The sequence below is a fragment of the Puntigrus tetrazona genome, unplaced genomic scaffold (genome assembly GCF_018831695.1).
Source record: "Puntigrus tetrazona isolate hp1 unplaced genomic scaffold, ASM1883169v1 S000001140, whole genome shotgun sequence".
NCBI lineage: Eukaryota > Metazoa > Chordata > Actinopteri > Cypriniformes > Cyprinidae > Puntigrus > Puntigrus tetrazona.
Window position 1 is genome coordinate 45,707 of NW_025048726.1, and position 10,989 is coordinate 56,695.

A 10,989-nucleotide genomic window follows, 5' to 3' on the forward strand; every position below is an offset into this window, starting at 1 on the left:
AGGCATATTTGTTGATCTCAGCGGAGTTAAGTCGACTTCTCGGGCCTTCCCATAAACCCGGCCTCCCTGGAGAATTTACCGTTCAAAACCTAAGTCCAAACATCAGCGCATGTTCCAACCCCGATCTCTCAGCGAGTTAAGTGCGACTATGGGCCTTTTCCCACTCACGACCCCATACACCTGGAGATTTTTGCTTTCAAAACCTAAGTCCAAACATCCAGCGCGCTCTTTCAGGCGATCGGCGGGTTAAGTCGACTTCGGGCGCTTTCCCCTCGACCCTCCACCCTGGAGAATTTTTCTTTTCCAAACCTAGATCCGGCATCAGTGTATATTTCAGCGATCTACGGCGGAGTTAAGTGCGACTTCTCGGGCCTTTCATGACCCCTCCACCTGGAGGATTTTTGCTTCAAAACCGGTCAAACATCCAGCGCTGTTTAAGCCGATCTGCGTCGGGTTAAGTGCGACTTCTCGGAAAACCTTTCCCTCGACCCCACGCCACACCGGAGAAATTTTTCGCGTTCAAAACCTAGGTGTCCAAACGTAAACATCTTTGGCGATCCGGCGCGTTAAGCCCACTTCCGCAGGCGCTTTCCTGCGACCCGCGCCACGGGAGGAGTATTTTTAAGCGTTCAAAGCCTAGGTCCAGACATCCAGGCGCATCTCACAGCGATCTACGGCGTTAAGCCCCACTTCACGAGCGCGCCACTGCGACCCGCCACCCGGAGTATTTTTAAGCGTTCAAAACCTAAGTCAAAGCAGCCAGGCGCATCTCACAGCCCGATCTAAGCGCGTTAAAGCCCCATAGTAGCTTTCCCCTCGACCGCACGGAGTATTTTTTAGCGTTTAAACTAAGTCCAACATCGGTAGCATCTCGGCGATCGGCGCATTAAGCCCCACTTCACGGGCGCTTTCCCCTCGACCCACACCCCAGGTATTTTTAAGCGTTCAACCTAAGTCCAAACATCCAGCGCATCTCACAGCCCATCAAAGGCGGGTTAAGCCGCTTCTCAGACACGCACATGCAGACCCAGGCTCATCTCAGCGCACAGACATCAGGCCCTGCTCTGGCCGATCCCGCGGCACACCTCGCCTCTCGGGCATCACCTCAAAAGAAGCCTCCAGTGCAGTTCTCAGAGACCACCCTGACCCCTGTCGGTGCGTGCCGGTACTCCCACTGTTAAGCCGGGTCACTATCTCAGCACAACCCGCTTTGCTCTCAAAGAACCGTGCCACTGGTACCCCCATCGGCAGAGTTTTGGAGGTTTTTCTTCGGAGAGGCCGCCGGCTCCCCGGCCGGCGCCAGTCAGCCCTCTCTCGGGCGGCCCTCTCGCCCGTTCCTCGGTTCCTCTCGCCACTGGTACCCCCCATCGACTTAGGTTTTGGAGGTTTTTCTTCGGAGAGGGAGCTCGCCGCTCCCCGTCCGACGAGGTCAGCCACTCTCGGCTCTCCCGCCGTTCACCAGTTCCTCTCCGCCACTGGTACCCCCCATCGACTTAGGTTTTGGAGGGGGTTTTTTTCTTCGGAGAGAGGCGCCGGCTCCCCAGTGACAGTCAACCCTCTCGGTGGCCCTCTCCGCGTTCCTCAGTTCCTCTCCTTTCGTACCCCCGCCGACTTAGGTTTTGGAGGTTTTTCTCGGAGAGAGGCTGCAGCTCCCCGTCCGACCCGAGTCAACCCTCTCGGGGCGGCCCTCTCGCCATTCCTCGGATTCCTCCGCCACTGTTTTGTGACACAGTTTTGGAGGTTTTTCTTCCGGGAGAGAGGCGCAGCTCCCCCCGTCCGACCGAATCCGCCCCTCCGCCGGCTCGGACTCTGCCCCTCAGCCTGCCACTCTCTCCGCTCCTGGTACGGCGGAGAGAGAGAGAGGTATCTGTGCCAGTGCTTCCAGCTGGGCTCCTCTCGGACCCGACAAAGATTGGATCTAGGGATGACTTTCAATGGATCGCAGCGAGTGACGCTCTGCCCTTCTGAAACCTGACCCAGGAATCAGGTAATCTCTAATTCATTTGCACACATTCTCCACAGGCTAGGTGTTTTTGGTCACAGAAGTGGGGAGGGGCGCTCGTTGGCCGCGGTCAGTCTCGTCGGCTCCTCACGCGCCCAGATGGCTGGCTATCCGTGACCAATCATGCACCTGCAGCGCAGCGTATGATTGCCTCTTGGTGGTTTTCTGACGGCGTTCAGTCTGTCCATGAATGGTGGCTTACGCGCAGTGGCTTCTCAATGAACCTGCGCACCAAATGTCTGAACCTGCGGTTCCTCATTTTGACAGTTACTGTTACCGCGGTGATTGTATCAGTAGAGTAAACTAGCCTGTCTCTGACGGTCTAAACCCCAGCTCCGTTCCTATTAATTAATTTGAACAATCAGCGCTTGGTGAATTCTGGCTTCACGTGATGGAAGAGCCGACGCCGAAGGATCAAAGCGGCGTCGCTACTGAGCGGCGGCATGAAGCCAGTTATCCTGTGGTAACTTTGCTGACACCTCCTGCTTGACCAAAAGCCAGAAGGATCGTGAGGCCCGGCTGCGGTCGTGCACTCTACCTGAAAATCAAGATCAGCGAGCTTTTGCCCTTCTCTGCTCGCAGAGTTTCTGTCCCTCCCTGATCGCCTTGGACACCCTGCGTTACGTTTGACAGGTGTACGCCCCAGTCAAACTCCCACCTGCACTGTCCCCGGGCTGGGTCGGCGCCGGGCCGCGTGGCGCCGAGCGGACTCAAGCTTGAGCCCGCCGGGGCTGCGCCTCCCTGCCTCACGGGTAAGTGAGAAGCTTCGATAAAGTAGTGGTATTTCAACCAGGGCGCCACGTTAGATGGGGCCTCATATTCTACACCCCTCATGTCTCTTCACAGTGCCAGACTAGAGTCAAGCTCAACAGGGTCTTCTTTCCCGCTCGGATTCTGCAAGAAGCGTTCCGCTTGGCTGTGGTTTCGCTAGATAGCAGGTAGGGACAGTGGGAATCGTTCATCCATTCATGCGCGTCACTAATTAGATGGACAGGCATTTGGCTTTCTGTAAGAAGTCATAGTTACTCCCCGCCCGGTTGCAGCCGTTGAATTTCTTCACTTTGGCATTTCAGAGCACTGGGCAGAAATCACCATCGCGTCAATTTCCGCCGCGGGCCTTCGCGATGCTGTTTTAATTAAACGGTGCGGATTCACCTGTCGCACCAGTTCTAAGCCGGCTGCTTGGCGCCGGCGAGGCGGCGCGGTTGCCTTGCGCCAGCCGCGCAGCCGCTTCGCCCGGGGGCGGCGGGCCATGACAGCGCCCGGCGCGAGGTGGCGCAGCGAGCACGTAGCTGGGTGATCCGCGAAGGCGGCACCACGCCCAGATCGCCGCCCCGCGCGCGCGGCCCCCGCCTGCAGCCCGCCCGCGCGGCTGTCCGGGGGCCCGCGGAGCCCTCCACCCAACCCCGGACCATCCCCGGCGGCGCCCCCGGGCAGCGGCCTTCCCGGACCCGCGAGAGTGGGAGACGCCCAGACGGACGGGAGGCGGGGCGGGGAAAACGGAGGAAAGGAGCCGCGGAGACCAGCGCCAGGCAGAGAGCGGGAAAGGAAGCATGGCGACGCTCTCTGGTCGAGCACGGTCCCAGCCCGCCCCATAGCCCGGCCGGCCCAGCCGCCGACCAATCCTTATCCGGGATTACGGATCTGACTTGCCGACTTCGCCACGCTGCGCTGATCTAACATGCAGAGGCTGTTCACGCCAGAGACCTGCTGCGGATATAGAGTGCAGCCAGCGCGAACACCTTCTCCCAGTTTTCAAGGGCCGGCGAGGCTGACGGGACGCCGCGGAACGCGGCGCTTTCAGCGTGGGCCCTATCTCGGGCGAACCCATTCCAAGTGCGGCCCTTCACAAAGAAAAAGAGAACTCTTCGGGGCCCCCGCCAGCGTAGCCTCCCGGGTTCGTTTGCGTTACGCGCAGGCGCCTCTACGGCGCCGATCCTCCCCACTCCGGGTTCTGGGATCTGAACCCAGACTCCGCTTCGATCGGCGGGGCGTGGAGGCCATCGCCTCCCCTTCGAGCGGCGTTGCCACATCATAGGACCGACTGACGGCCCATGTTCAACTGCTGTTCTGTGGAACCCCTTCTCTCCCGCCGGCCTTCAAAGCTCGTTTGAATATTTACTACTACCACGGATCTGCACCCAGCGGCGGCTCCACCGGGCCGCGCACAAGCCAGCGCCACGCGTGACCCTCCTACTCGTGAGGCGTATCTCTGTCTTCATTGTAATCGTCGTGCGAAATCGGCGGCCCGGGTATAATTTGACGCTCCAGCGCCGTATTTTCAGGCCAATTGATTGGCCCAGGTGAGTTGTTACACACTCCTTGTGGATTAAACTTCCATGGCCACCGTCCTGCTGTCTATATCAACCTTTACCTTTTTCTGAGGTCTGATGAGCGTCGGCATCGACGCGTAACCAGCGTTAAGTTCATCCATGGCGCCAGTTCTGCTTTAGTAGCCCTTGGCGTCTGGCATTCCATGACTCCGGAGAAAGCCAGCGAGCCGGGCTTCTTACCATTTAAAGTTTGAGAATAGAGTTGAGGTCGTTTGACTAAGGCCTCTTGTCGTCGCTTTGCCGGATAAACTGCCCATGCGGCCCGGCGCCAGCCCATCCTGAGAAACCGGAGAGGAACCAGCTACTAGATGGTTACGATTAGTCTTCCTTCACTCACGGAGTCGGACCGGCCAGGTGCACGTCAGGACCGCTCACGGGCCTCCACCAGAGTTTCCTCAGCCGCCCCTCTGAGGGCATAGTTCACCATCTTCGGAGTACCATCGCGCGCGCTCTGCGTCACCTGCCCGATGCAGGCCAGGCGGGCCGGTGGTGCGCGCCCGGGCGGGGATCACACCCTGAGCGGCGAGCGGCCTTCACCTTCATTGCGCCGTGAGGCTCGAGAGACGCCGGCGACGGTATTCGCGGCAGCGGCGTTGGGCTCCTTAGTCCGTGTTTCAAGGCCGGTGGGTGGGTGCGAACTGCGCGCGGACCTCGGCGCACTTATGCGAGGCCGGATCCCGCCCTGCTGTGGCCTTGATCGGGGCGGACTGAGACAGTCGGTCGGTGGCGCACGCGCCGGGGACGGGGCCCCGTCCCTCCGCGTCGGCAGGAGAGAAAGCGAGGGCCACTTCCAGCGGCCCGGTAGCGCGGCAAAGTCGGGCTGATGGGGGCTCTGCCGGCCAGCGGCCCCGGCTGAAGAACCGCCTGCCGCAACTCGCCCCGGCCCTTCTGGCAAACGGGCAGTCGCGGCGCTGCCCTCGGAAGAAGTGCACCCGGCGGCTGGCCGGCGTCGGGCCAATGGCGTCCCGGTCAGGGGATCCGGCGCGCCAGCGCGCGAGCGGCCCGGGCCCGCCCGAGCTGATCCTCGGGCAGACCGTCGCGGACCACACCCGTTTACCTCTTATGGCGGTTCCACGCCCTGTTGAACTCTCTCTTCAGTTCCTTTTCACTTTCCCTACGGCATTTATCGACTATCGGTCTCTGTTGATGTTGTATAGATAGGTTTACCACCCGCTTTGGGCTGCATTCCCCAAGCAACCCGGCTCGAGAAGAACCACCGCACGCGGCGGGAAGGGGCCTGTCTGACCTCCGTCCACCGAGGCTCAGCCTCCATCAGGACTGGCTGACCCGCGCCCGAGAAAACGCGGGTCTTCATGCGCCATGTCCCACCGCGCGTGGCAGGCGGCGTTCGGTATGGGCTCTTCCTCTTCGCTCACCGCTTCTGAAAATCGCGTGTTGCACCTCCGGCAATGTATGCGCCAGAAATTCAGCCGGGTAATCTGTCTGATCTGAGGTCAATTGTCAGATGGGTTAGGGCAGCCGCCAGCGCTGCTGCTCTTGGGCGCGCCGGCCTGAACAGGTCTGGGTCGCGAACGGGGCGCCGAGGCGAGGCGGGCGCTGAACCTCGTTGCGGGCGTCGAGAGAAGGCGGAGAGGGGCCGAAGTCACGTCGGCCCGAGGCGGCGGAGAAGTGGCAGACACCCACGGGAGCCGCCCGAGGAGAGGGCCGCTCGATCCCAGACGCCTGGGGCGCGGCTCCCCTCGTGGGAGAAGCCGGAGAAGCGCTCGACTCCGCCGGGCGTACCCGTCAGCGGTCTGCACTTGGGAGAGACGGAGGCGGGAAGCCCTGACGCTCCAGCAGCGGGACGGAGAGTCCGATCGATGGCGACCTCAGACAGCGTGGCGGGGCGGACTCCCAGGGCGCAAAGTGCGTTCGAAATATGCGATGATCGGTATGTCCTGCAATTCACATTGGATTCCTACTTGGCTGGCCGTTCTTCATCGGCCCTTGCAGGCAGAGTGATCCACCGCTAAAGAGTCGTACTGCGATTTTGGGTTTAGCGCCGAATGAGGCCGAACTGCGCAGGCTTTGTGGTCAAGCCTGGCGTGAATTGAGCACGATCAGGCATGAGATGTTTAGCATTGCCTGTGCCATAGGTGTGCAGCAGTCTTTGAGGCTGTGACCTCGGCCCACCCGATGCCAGGGGTGGGGCGCTCGCGATGAGTTGCTCAAGCCTCCCTTTCGGCGGGAATTAAATCAAGCCTCCCAGGGAGCGGCGTTCCCTTCTGAGATCCTCTCCTCAAGCACGTCTTGGGATTTTGTGCGGTTCTTTGCCGTCTTGGGTCTTTAGTGACAGCCTCTCGGGTGGCAGCTGGAACATAGAGTAAAATGGGATGGGTTTTACCCACGGACGAGCCTCCCGCGCCAGCGGGAGGGCTTTGGACCACGGTCCCGGAGGCCGTGCAGGTACCACCAGGGCGGCTGACCCCCTTTTTCTGGAAGCAGAGGCCGCCGAGAGTGCAGTGATCAGGATTCTCTCGGATCCTCTCTCTCTCTCTCCGCCTTAGGTTTTGTGGATTTCTTTTTGCCGTTTTGGGTTTTTGCGGCAGGCCTCTCGGAGCCCGGCCGCTGGATCATAAGTAAAATAGGATAGAGTTTTTACCGGACAGGCGCTCCTCCTTCAGCGGGAGGGCTTTGAACCACGGTCCCGGAGGCCCGTGCGGGTACCCGCCAGGGCCCGGCTCATTGCCGCTCCAGAAGCTGAGGCCCGCCCGAAATCTGCGCGACAGTCAGTTCTCTCGGATCTCTCTCTCTCTCTCTCCGCCTTAGGTTTTTGTGTGCTTGCGGTTCTTTTTTTCGTTTGGGTTTTGGCGGCAGACCTCTGAGCCCGGCTGGATCATAGGTAAAATGAGATAGAGTTTTTTTACCGGGCGGGGCGCCCTCGCCGGAGAGACTTTGGGCTTACGGTCGGAGGCCGTGCGGGTACCACGCCAGGGCCCGGCTCAAAGCACCCCGCCGCTGGAAAGCAGGGGGCCGCGGTGCAGCGACAGTCATGGCGCTCGCGATGAGTTGCTCAAGCCTCGCGGGAGGTATCAAGCCTCCCAGGAGCGAACCGCTTCTCGGCGGATCTCTCTCCGCCGTCTTAGGTTTTGTGCGGTTCTTTTGCCGTCTTGCGGTTTGGCGGCAGACCTCTCGGAGCGGCGCTGGATCATAGAGTAAAATAGGATAAGGGTTTTTTTACACCCACAGACAGCGCCCCTCCTTGGCGGGAGGACTTTGAACCACGGTCCCGGGAGGCCGTGCGGGTACCACGCCAGGGCCCGGCTCAGCCCCGCCCGCTGGAAGCGGGGGCCACGCCAATGCAGCGACAGTCAGTTCCCTTTTTGTTGCTCGCGCTCTGCGCTGGCTTCGATTACTCCGGAGGAGAGCGCGCAGGCGCGGCCTCACCGCGCTGGGCTTGAGGCGAGGGGAGGTAGAGCTGAGCCTCCCGCCCGAGAAGCTGGGTTCGCTTTGGATCGGGCAGACCGTGTGATCATGCGGGTTCACCTCACGAAACCTTGACCCGACTTTACTTCCTCTAGATATTCAAGTTTGATCGTCTTCGGTAGCTCCGCCGGGCGAGGGCGAGGAACCGATCCGAGAACCTCACTAAACGTAATCGGTAGTAGCGACGGTGTGTACAAAGGGCAGGAGACTTAATCGCGAGCTTATGGCGACACTGAAATTCCTCGTTGATGGAAATAGTTCAATCCCCAGTCCGATCACGAGCGGGTTCATGCCGGGTTACCAGCCTCGCGCAGGGCCAGACACGCAGCTGATCCGCCCGATGTGGCGTAGAGTGACCCGGACATCTAAAGGCATCACAGACCTGTTATTGCTCCATCTCGTGGCTGAAGCCGCCATCCTCTAAGTTTTTGGCGCGACCCAGTAGCGCGCCACTATTTATGGCAGTCTGGTGCGTTGTCGGAATGAACCAGACAAATCGCTCCACCAACTAAAACGGCCGCCACCACCACCCACCAAGTCGAAAGAGCTATCAATCTGTCAATCCTTTCCGTGTCCGGGCGGGTAGGTTTCCCGTGTTAGTCAAATTAAGCGCCAGGCTCCTCCTAATTGGTGCCCTTCCGTCAATTCCTTTAAGTTTCAGCTTTGCAACCACGCCTCCCCGGAACCCAAAGACTATTAGTTTTCCATACGCTGCCAGCTGGGTCATGGGAATCACGCGCCCGGATCATGGTCGGCATCGTTCTGATCGGAACCTCTGACGGTATCATTCCGATGCCAGACCTCCGACTTTAGTTCTTGATTAATGAAAACATTCTTGCAGCAAATGCTTCGCTTTACGTCAAATCTTGCGCCCCGGTCAAAAAATTTCACCTCGCGGCATATCTGAATGCCCGGCCGTCCTCTTAATCATGGCTCGGGTTTAGGAAACCCACAAAAAATAGAACGAGTCCTATTCCATTATTCCTAGCTGCGGTATTCCGTGGCCTTTCGACCTACTTTGAACACTCTAATTTTTCTGAGAAATCGCGCTTTCAGGCCTGGACGGACGCAGCCAAGGGCATCCGGGGCGCCTCGAGGCAGGGACCTGGGGCCCAGGCGGTGGCTCGCCTCTCGGCGGACCGCCAGCCAGATCCGAGATCAACTTCGAGCTTTTTAACTGCAGCAGCTTTGTATACGCTGTTGGGCTGGAATTACATGACTGCTGGCCAGACTTGCCCTCAATGGGTCGCCCATGTGTTTAAGATCATCATTCCAATTACAGGGCGCAAAGAAAGGGAACCTGTATTGTTATTACCGTCCTGCTCTCCGGTCGGAAGTACAGGTAATTTGCGCCTGCTGCCTTCCTTGGATGTGGTAGCAGCCGTTTCTCAGGCTCCTCTCGGAATCGAACCCTGATTCCCGTCACCCACGTGGTCACCGCGGCGGCGCCTGATGTACCATCGAAAGTTATTTGATAGGGCAGACACTCGCTGGGCCAGATAAATGCGCCGCGCTTGTGGAGGTGATCGGCCGGGATTATCTAGAGTCACAAGGTACCGGGTCGGGAAGGCGATCCCCGGGGGAGCCGGTGGAGTTTTGGATCTCTGATAAATGCCGCGTCCTAGCCTCGCCCCAGCGAGTGATCGGCCGGTCGGCTCGTTTGCATGTATTAGCTCTGGAATTGCCACAGTTATCAAGTACGGGTGGAGCGATCAAAGGGATATAGCTGATTTAATGAGCCATTCGCGGTTTACTGTACCGGCCGTGTGCACTTAGACCTGCATGGCTTAATCTTTGGAACAAGCATATGTTACTGGCAGGATCAACCAGGTAACCTGTGGGTCGTGGGACAACCGGCCCAGCAGCGGTGCTCACGGGTCTCAGTCCGCCTGAGGAGGCCGCAGGCGAACCCGCTTGGACCCTCGGCTAAGACCGGCGCTCATAGAAGCGACAGCGGCTCGAACCTTCCCAGCGGGAAATCGCCCGTTTTCGGGGTGGGTAGGCGCTGGATACGGCGGCCTTCGAGAAAAGTGTGTTTCCGCGGGGGCGGGGGGGTACCGCGTAGCGTCGCGGGGCGTCGCGTTCTGCTGCCCCTCCGCCCGCGTTGGCGGACCTGCGCTCTAGCCGACGTCTGGGCCTCTCCTCCTCGAAAGGGTTCGGCGCCTTCCTCCGGGCTGAGGGGGCCTGCTGCGTAACGAGCGTCCAAATTGCCCGGCGCGTGCTGTCAAAGCCCAGCGTAAACCCGTACGCCAGTGCTGGCCACTCCGGCCCACCAAAGCCGCGGGCTGGCAGGTGGGGTCCTAGGCTGAAGCGGCTTTTCGCGCTCCAATCGATCACGTTTGCCGGGCGAGGCGCTCTGCGCCGTGGCGTCCTCTCTCGGCGTCTGTGTCCGTGTTTTTTTCGGCGTTGATAGCTCCCTGGCCGGAGCTTCAGAAAAGTGCGTTCAAAACCTAAATCGTGCCAGACAATCCGTTTTCGACTTTTTCGCTCCAGGGCTAAATCACAAAAACACGCGTTCACGAAATCGTGTACCCATGTAAAAGTTGCTCCTGTGTAAACGGCCACCTCAGGGTCATGAGAAAATTTGAATCATGCCGGGAGAGGCCTCTCGGTCGGCCTGACTCGGGCCTCGGAGGTATGGAAGTGATTTTCCAGTTGGACTTAGTGCAATTTGAGAAGCGAAAATCATCAGGCGCTTCATCCGACCGTCCAGTCCGGGTTAAGTCGCCTTCCCGGGCGCTTTCCCCATCGACCCCGCCGTCCTGGAGGAAATTTTCGTTCAAGGCACAAGTCCAAACATCCAGAGTAGCCATCGACCCGATCGAGTCGGGTTCAGTCGCCTTCCGGGCCAGCTTTCCCTCGACCCCGCCGTCCTGGAGAAATTTTTCGTTCAAAACCTAAGTCCAAACATCAGGCGCCCCATCCGACCCGATCGGAGTCCCGGGTTAAGTCGCCTTCGGGCGCTTCTACTCGACGCGCGTCCTGGAGAGATACTAGCGTTCAAAGCCTAAGTCCAAACATCCAGGCGCTTCATCCGACCGGATCGAGTCCGGGTTAAGTGCGCCTTCTGAGCCGCTTTCACTCGACCCCGCGTCCTGGAGAAATTTTTCGTTCAAAACCTAGTCAAACATCCAGAAGCGCTTCATCCGACCGATCGAGTCCGGGTTAAGTGCGCCTTCCGGGCCTTTCCCCTACGACCCCGCCGTCCTGGAGAATTTTTTGCTTTCA